Genomic DNA, 8,457 nt, shown 5'->3' with positions numbered 1-8,457 from the left:
CCTTCCCCCTCCCCATATCCTCAAGTCCATTCTCAAGTAGGTCTGTGTCTTTATTCCTGTTTTACCCCTAGGTTCTTCATGACTTTTTTTTTCTTATATTCCATATATATGTGTTAGCATACGGTATTTGTCTTTCTCTTTCTGACTTACTTCACTCTGTATGACAGACTCTAGGTCTATCCACCTCATTACAAATAGCTCAATTTCGTTTCTTTTTATGGCTAAGTAATATTCCATCGTATATATGTGCCACATCTTCTTTATCAACTCATCAGTTGATGGACACTCAGGTTGTTTCCATCTCCAGTCTATTGTAAATAGAGCTGCAATGAACATTTTAGTACATGACTCTTTTTGAATTATGGTTTTCTCAGGGTATATGCCCAGTAGTGGGATTGCTGGGTCATACAGTAGTTCTATTTGTAGTTTTTTAAGGAACCTCCATACTGTTCTCCATAGTGGCTGTACCAATTCACATTCCCACTAGCAGTGCAAGAGGGTTCCCTTTTCTCCACACCCTCTCCAGCATTTATTGTTTCTAGATTTTTTGATGATGGCCATTCTGACTGGTGTGAGATGATATCTCATTGTAGTTTTGATTTGTATTTCTCTAATGATTAATGATGTTGAGCATTCTTTCATGTGTTTGTTGGCAGTCTGTATATCTTCTTTGGAGAAATGTCTATTTAGGTCTTCTGCCCATTTTTGGATTGGGTTGTTTGTTCTTTTTGTTATTCAGCTGCATGAGCTGCTTATAAATTTTGGAGATTAATCCTTTGTCAGTTGCTTCATTTGCAAATATTTTCTCCCATTCTGAGGGTTGTCTTTTGGTCTTGTTTATGGTTTCCTTTGCTGTGCAAAAGCTTTGAAGTTTCATTAGGTCCCATTTGTTTATTTTAGTTTTTATTTCCATTTCTCTAAGAGGTGGGTCAAAAAGGATCTTGCTGTGATTTATGTCATAGAGTGTTCTGCCTATGTTTTCCTCTAAGAGTTTGATAGTTTCTGGCCTTACATTTAGGTCTCTAATCCATTTTGAGCTTAGTTTTGTGTATGGTGTTAGGGAGTGATCTAATCTCATACTTTTACATGTAGCTGTCCAGTTTTCCCAGCACCACTTATTGAAGAGGCTGTCCTTTCTCCACTGTACATTCCTGCCTCCTTTATCAAAGATAAGATGACCATATGTGTGTGGGTTTATCTCTGGGCTTTCTATCCTGTTCCATTGATGTATCTTCCTGTTTTTGTGCCAGTACCATACTGTCTTGATTACTGTAGCTTTGTAGTAGAGTCTGAAGTCAGGGAGCCTGATTCCTCCAGTTCCGTTTTTTGTTGTCAAGATTGCTTTGGCTATTCGGGGTCTTTTGTGTTTCCATATAGATTGTGAAATTTTTTGTTCTAGTTCTGTGAAAAATGCCAGTGGTAGTTTGATAGGGACTGCATTGAATCTGTAGATTGCTTTGGGTAGTAGAGTCATTTTCTCAATGTTGATCCTTCCAATCCAAGAACATGGTACATCTCTCCATCTATTTGTATCATCTTTAATTTCTTTCATCAGTGTCTTATAATTTTCTGCATACAGGTCTTTTGTCTCCTTAGGTAGGTTTATTCCTAGGTATTTTATTCTTTTTGTTGCAATGGTAAATGGGAGTGTTTTCTTGATTTCACTTTCAGATTTTTCATCATTAGTGTATAGGAATACAAGAGATTTCTGTGCATTAATTCTGTATCCTGCTACTTTACCAAATTCATTGATTAGCTCTAGTAGTTTTCTGGTAGCATCTTTAGGATTCTCTATGTATAGTATCATATATCTGAAAACAGTGACCTCTTTACTTCTTCTTTTCTGATTTGGATTCCTTTTATTTCCTTCTCTTCTCTGATTGCTGTGGCTAAAACTTCCAAAACTATGTTGAATAAGAGTGGTGAGAGTGGGCAACCTTGTCTTGTTCCTGATCTTAGTTGAAATGGTTTCAGTTTTTCGCCATTGAGGATGATGCTGGCTGTGGGTTTGTCATATATGGCCCTTATTATCTTGAGGAAAGTTCCCTCTATGCCTACTTTCTGCAGGGTTTTTATCATAAATGGGTGTTGAATTTTGTCAATAGCTTTCTCTGCATCTATTGAGATGATCGTATGGTTTTTCTCCTTCAATTTGTTAATATGGTGTATCACGTTGATTGATTTGCATATATTGAAGAATCCTTGCATTCCTGGAATAAACCCCACTTGATCATGGTGTATGATCCTTTTAATGTGCTGTTGGATTCTGTTTGCTAGTATTTTGTTGAGGATTTTTGCATCTATGTTCATCAGTGATATTGGGCTGTAGTTTTCTTTCTTTGTGACATCCTTGCCTGGTTTTGGTATCAGAGTGATGGTGGCCTCACAGAATGAGTTTGGGAGTGTTCCTCCCTCTGCTATAATTTGGAAGAGTTTGAGAAGGATAGGTGTTAGCTCTTCTCTAAATGTTTGATAGAATTCGCCTGTGAAGCCATCTGGTCTTGGGCTTTTGTTTGTTAAAAGATTTTTAATCACAGTTTCAATTTCAGTGCTTGTGATTGGTCTGTTCATATTTTCTATTTCTTCCTGATTCAGTCTTGCCAGGTTGTGCATTTCTAAGAATTTGTCCATTTCTTCCAGGTTGTCCATTTTATTGGCATAGAGTTGCTTATAGTAATCTCTCATGATCTTTTGTATTTCTGCAGTGTCAGTTGTTACTTCTCCTTTTTCATTTCTACTTCTATTGATTTGAGTCTTCTCCCTTTTTTTCTTGATGAGTCTGGCTAATGGTTTATCAATTTTGTTTATCTTCTGAAAGAATCAGCTTTTAGTTTTATTGATCTTTGCTATCATTTCCTTCATTTCTTTTTCATTTATTTCTGATCTGATTTTTATTATTTCTTTCCTTCTGCTAATTTTGGGGGATTTTTGTTCTTCTATCTCTAATTGCTTTAGGTGCAAGGTCAGGATGTTTATTCAAGATGTTTCCTGTTTCTTAAGGTGGGATTGTATTGCTATATACTTCCCTCTTAGAACTGCTTTTGCTGCATCCCATAGGTTTGGGGTCGTTGTGTCTCCACTGTCGTTTGTTTCTAGATATATTTTTTATTTCCTCTTTGATTTCTTCAGTGATCACTTTGTTATTAAGTAGTGTACTGTTTAGCCTCCATGTATTTGTATTTTTTACAGATCTTCTCCTGTAATTGATATCTAGTCTCATAGTGTTGTGGTCGGAAAAGATACTTGATACAATTTCAATTCTCTTAAATTTACCAAGGCTGGATTTGTGACCCAAGATATGATCTATCCTGGAGAATGTTCCATGAGCACTTGAGAAAAATGTGTATTCTGTTGTTTTTGGATGAAATGTCCTATAAATATCAACTAAGTCCATCTTGTTTAATGTATCATTTAAAGCTTGTGTTTCCTTATTTATTTTCATTTTGGATGATCTGTCCATGGTGAAAGTGGGGTGTTGAAGTCCCCTACTATGAATGTGTTACTGTCGATCTCCCCTTTTATGGCTGTTAGTATTTGCCTAATGTATTGAGGTGCTCTTATGTTGGGTGCATAGATATTTACAATTGTTATATCTTCTTCTTGGATCGATCCCTTGATCATTATGTAGTGTTCTTCTTTGTCTCTTCTAATAGTTTTTATTTTAAAGTCTATTTTGTCTGATATAAGAATTGTTACTCCAGCTTTCTTTTGGTTTCCATTTGCATGGAATATCTTTTTCCATCCCCTTACTTTCAGTCTGTATGTGTCTCTAGGTCTGAAGTAGGTCTCTTGTAGACAGCATATATATGGGTCTTTTTTTTGTATCCGTTCAGCCAGTCTGTGTCTTTTGGTGGGAGCATTTAGTCCATTTACATTTAAGGTAATTATCAATATGTATTTTCCTATTCCCATTTTCTTAATTGTTTTGGGTTCGTTATTGTAGGTATTTTCCTTCTGTTGTGTTTCTTGCCTAGAGAAGTTCCTTTAGCATTTGTTATAAAGCTGGTTTGGTGGTGCTGAACTCTCTCAGCTTTTGCTTGTCTGTAAAAGTTTTAATTTCTCCATCAAATCTGAATGAGATCCTTGCTGGGTAGAGTAATCTTGGTTGCAGGTTTTTCTCCTTCATCACTTTAAATATGTCCTGCCAGTCCCTTCTGGCTTGCAGATTTTCTGCTGAAAGATCAGCTGTTAACCTTATGGGGATTCCCTTGTGTGTTATTTGTTGTTTTTCCCTTGCTGCTTTTAATATATTTTCTTTGTGTTTAATTTTTGACAGTTTGATTAATATGTGTCTTGGCGTATTTCTCCTTGGATTTATTCTGTATGGGACTCTCTGTGTCTCCTGGACTTGTTTAACTATTTCCTTTCCCATATTAGGGAAGTTTTCAACTATAATCTCTTCAAATATTTTCTCAGTCCCTTTCTTTTTCTCTTCTTCTTCTGGAACCCCTATAATTCAAATGTTGGTGCATTTAACGTTGTTCCAGAGGTCTCTGAGACTCTCCTCAGTTCTTTCATTCTTTTTTCTTTATTCTGCTCTGCAGTAGTTACTTCCGCTAGTTTATCTTCCACGTCACTTATCCGTTCTTCTGTCTCAGTTATTCTGCTATTGATCCCATCTAGAGTATTTTTAATTTCATTTATTGTGTTGTTCATCATTGCTTGTTTCATCTTTAGTTCTTCTAGGTCCTTGTTAAATGTTTCTTGCATTTTGTCTATTATATTTCCAAGATTTTGGATCATCCTTACTATCATTATTCTGAATTCTTTTTCAGGTAGACTGCCTATTTCCTCTTCATTTGTTAGGTCTGGTGGGTTTTTACCTTGCTCCTTCATCTTCTGTGTGTTTCTCTGTCTTCTCATTTTGCTTATCTTACTGTGTTTGTGGTCTCCTTTTTGCAGGCTGCAGGTCCGTAGTTCCCGTTTTTGGTGTCTGTCCCCAGTGGCTAAGTTTGGTTCAGTGGGTTGTGTAGGCTTCCTGGTGGAGGGGACTAGTGCCTGTGTTCTGGTGGATGAGGTTGGATCTTGTCTTTCTGGTGGGCAGGTCCATGTCTGGTGGTGTGTTTTGGGGTCTCTGTGGACTTTTTATGATTTTAGGCAGCCTCTCTGCTAATGGGTGGGGTTGTGTTCCTGTCTTGCTAGTTGTTTGGCATAGGGTGTCCAGCACTGTAGCTTGCTGGTTGTTGAGTGAAGCTGGGTGCTGATGTTGAGATGGAGATCTCTGGGAGATTTTTGCCGTTTGACATTATGTGGAGCCGGGGGGTTCTCTTGTGGACCAGTGTCCTGAAGTTGGCTCTCCCACCTCAGAGGCACAGCACTGACTCCTGGCTGCAGCACCAAGAGCCATTCATCCACACGGCTCAGAATAAAAAGGAGAAAAAGTAGAAAGAAAGAATTAGTAGAAGAAGAAAGAAAGAAAGAAAGAAAGAAAGAAAGAAAGGGGGAGGGAGGGAGGAAGGAGGGAAGGAAGGAAGTAAAAAAGAAAGAAAGAAGATAAAGTAAAATAAAATAAAGTATGATAAAATATAATAAAGTTATTAAAATAAAAAATAATTACTAAGAAAAAAATAAAATAAAATAAACAGACGGATAGAACCCTGGGACAAATGGTGGAAGCAAAGCTATACAGACAAAATCTCACACAGAAGCATAAACATACACACTCAGAAAAAGAGGAAAAGGGGAAAAAAATCAAATCTTGCTCTCAAAGTCCACCTCCTCAATTTGGGATGATTCGTTGTCTCTTCATGTATTCCACAGATGCAGGGTACACCAAGATGATTGTGGAGATTTAATCCGCTGCTTCTGAGGCTGCTGCCCTTTCTCTTCTTTGTTCGCACAGCTCCCGGGTCTCAGCTTTGGATTTGGCCCCACCTCTGCATGTAGGTCGCCGGAGGGCGTCTGTTCTTCCCTCAGACAGGACGGGGTTAAAGGAGCAGCCGCTTCAGGGGCTCTGGCTCACTCAGGCCGGGGGGAGGGAGGGGTACAGAGGCGGGGCAAGCCTGCGGCGGCAGAGGGCATCGTGACGTTGCACCAGCCCGAGGCGCGCCGAGCGCTCTCCCGGGGAAGCCATCCCTGGATCCCGGGACCCCGGCAGTGACAGGCTGCACAGGCTCCCTGGAAGGGGGGCGTGGACAGTGACCTGCGCTCGCACACAGGCCTCTTGCCGGTGGCAGCAGCAGCCCCAGCGTGCCACTCCCGTCTCTGGGCTCCGCGCTTTTAGCCGCAGCTCGCACCCGTCTCTGGAGCACCTTTAAGCAGCGCTCTTAATCCCCTCTCCTGGAGCACCAGGAAACAAAGAGGGAAGAAAAAGTCTCTTGCCTCTTCGGCAGGTCCAGACTTCCCCGGACTCCGTCCCGTCTAGCCGTGGTGCACTCAACCCCTGCAGACTGTGTTCACGCCACCAACCCTAGTCCTCTCCCTGCGTTCCGACCGAAGCCCGAGCCTCAGCTCCCAGCCCCGCCCGCCGCGGCGGGCGAGCAGACAAGCCTCTCGGGCTGGTGAGTGCCGGTCGGCACCGATCCTCTATGCGGGAATCTCTCCGCTTTGCCCTCCGCACCCCTGTTGCTGTGCTCTCCTCCGCGGCTCCGAAGCTTCACCCCGCCCCCCCCCGCCACCCGCAGTCTCCGCCCGCGAAGGGGCTCCTAGTGTGTGGAAACCTTTCCTCCTTCACGGCTCCCTTCCACTGGTGCAGGTCCCATCCCTATTCTTTTGTCTCTGTTTTTTCTTTTTTCTTTTGCCCTACCCAGGTACGTGGGGAGTTTCTTGCCTTTTGGGAGGTCTGAGGTCTTCTGCCAGCGTTCAGTAGGTGTTCTGTAGGAGTTGTTCCACGTGTAGCTGTATTTCTGGTGTATCTGTGGGGAGGAAGGTGATCTCCGCGTCTTACTCTTCCGCCATCTTCCCCGGAAGTCCCCGTAGTAATCTTTTGATGTTGTACTACATGTTTTTTTCAACAAAAACTTGTATATATCCTGGCCCCTACCTTACCTCTTTGGAACAGTCCCTCAGAGCTATCAGAAGCAGGCAAGAGAAATGTAACTTTGCGTTTATTATTATAATTGTGGTCTGTCCCCCTCTCACCACTCAGCATTCTCTCAGCACCTGGCTCACTGCTTGCTACTCCGTAGCTCAATAAATACCAGCTGAATGAATGAGAGGATGAAAGCTCCTGCAGAGAGAGAGAAATGGAAGAAATGTGGTACATTCTTGCCCCAGATTTGGCTTCCCTTGCAGAACCCCAGAGATGAAAACCATGTAAACAAAGATGCCCTTGTTCAGGCCCCTAGCCTTGCCCACCCTTTGTTGTTCTCTTCTGCATCCAGCCATGCCTGGGGGGAGGTGGAGATGCATTCCTTTATTCTGCTTCCCCAATTCCTCTCCTGCTGGGTGGAGGCAACAGTTGCCCCTTTCCTCTGCCAGTTTTTCCTAACCCTGAGGGATTCACCAAAGCCTGAGGCCTTCTCGGTGTGGGCTTCTCTGTGAGGGGAGCCTTAGCTGTCAGCCACCCTTGGAGACACGTGGGTGCAGAGGGAAGGGTGTCTTCCTGCCCTCCCCTTCCCAGTCCATTAATCCCTCCCCCTCCATCAATGTCCACACAGAATCACACAGAACTGGGAAACTCAGGCTAGAATGAGAACCCCAACCAGAACCACTCAAAGTGTGGGCTGCACATGAGCCAAGAGCTCTTTGTTCCTGGTCCCTAACAAGAGCAAGTTCAGATTGAGGGTGTTTTGAAATGTTAACTGGGTAGAGTTCTATTATGACTGTTGAATCTAATAATTTAATAAGGGGGTTGAATGAGCCACTAAGCCACCGAAAGATATGGAGGAAACAAATGCATATAGACTAAGTGCAAGAAGTCAATTGGAAGAAGCTCTCTGCTGTGTGTTCCAACGATATGACATTTTGGAAAAGGCAAAACTATGGAGGCAGTAAAAGGACGAGTGGTGGCCAGGGGTTGCAGGGAGGGAGGGATGAATTGGGGGAGCACTGAGGATGTTTAGGGCAGAGAAACTATTCTGTATAATATTATAATGGTAGATACGTCATTATTCATTTGTTAAAACCCACAGAATATACAACACCGAGAGTGAACCCTTGTGTAAACTATGGATTTGGGGTGATAATGATGCATCAATGTAGGCTGGATTATGACGCATGTACAACTCTGGTGAGGGATGTTGACTGTGGAGGAGACTGTGCTTGTGTGGGGGCAGGAGGTCTATGAGAACACTCAGTTTGGCTGTGAACCTAAAACTGCTCTTAAAAATAAAGTTTATTTAATACAAGGTTGGGGTGGGTTGTATTTTGTATGTCTTTTTTTATATTACGGTTATTTCTTTTTCCTGGCAAATCAGTGCTATGGACCGAATGTTTATGTCCCCTCAAAATCCATATGTTGAAGCCCTAATCCCCAGTGTGATGGTTTTTGAATGTGGGACCTTTGGCAAATGACTG

This window comes from Mesoplodon densirostris, chromosome 6 (genome assembly GCF_025265405.1).
Source record: "Mesoplodon densirostris isolate mMesDen1 chromosome 6, mMesDen1 primary haplotype, whole genome shotgun sequence".
Lineage (NCBI taxonomy): Eukaryota > Metazoa > Chordata > Mammalia > Artiodactyla > Ziphiidae > Mesoplodon > Mesoplodon densirostris.
Note: the sequence above shows the minus strand (reverse complement) of the source record.